This window comes from Neomonachus schauinslandi, chromosome 8 (genome assembly GCF_002201575.2).
Source record: "Neomonachus schauinslandi chromosome 8, ASM220157v2, whole genome shotgun sequence".
Lineage (NCBI taxonomy): Eukaryota > Metazoa > Chordata > Mammalia > Carnivora > Phocidae > Neomonachus > Neomonachus schauinslandi.
The window spans coordinates 967824-968650 of NC_058410.1; positions in this window are offsets into that span (position 1 = coordinate 967824).

Here is an 827-nt window from a genome sequence, read left to right on the forward strand (position 1 = left end):
CTGGCCACAGGAAGATATGTCATCTTAACACATACATGTTCTTTGTACATCAGAAATTAATATTCTCTACCAGGTGATAAATGAAGAGTAGCATTAGGTAAAAAACTTTCAAAAAGTGAAGGGCTCCTGGGTGGCTCAGTTGGTTAAGTGTGGGCTTTCAGCTCAGTTTGTGATCCCAGGGTCCTGGGATCGAGTGCTGGGTCGGGCTCCCTGGTCAGTGGGGAGCCTGCTTCTCCCTCTGCCCCTCCCCTTGCTTGTGTTCCCCTCTCTCATTCTGCTCTTTTTCTCAAATAAATAAATAAAATCTTTAAAACAATGTATAGTGAGCAAGGTTCATCATCCATACAGTTGCAATCCCCGTCTCTACCTGCCCCGTCTTCAAATACCACGCAGAATCTCCTGGAACTGGGTCACAGCTGTCCTTTGGCCCCTCTATGGCCCCAATCGGACTTCCTTAAACCCAACAGGGACCTAGGTGAAGTGAATATCAGGTCCCTCATGATGTTACCTTGTTAATATATATCCATGGTGGCTTAGAGTTAACTCCATACACTCTCTTTAACATTCTTTAGTGAAAACTTGACCTGTCTATTGCTGTGCACATTGATGCCCTGTTAGCATGAGTGCCCTCAGCCCAGGAGCAGCCTGTGCTGCCGACCCCACATCTCTACTTCTGTCCACTGTCCACCTGGCCTCGGGTGCTGCCTCATCTCCTCCCTCTGTCCACCTCCTCCGTCTGTCTACCTCCTTCTCCCTCTGTCCACACCCTCCTCCCTCTGTCTACCTCCTCCCTCTATCTACCTCCTCCTCCCTCTGTCCACCTCCTC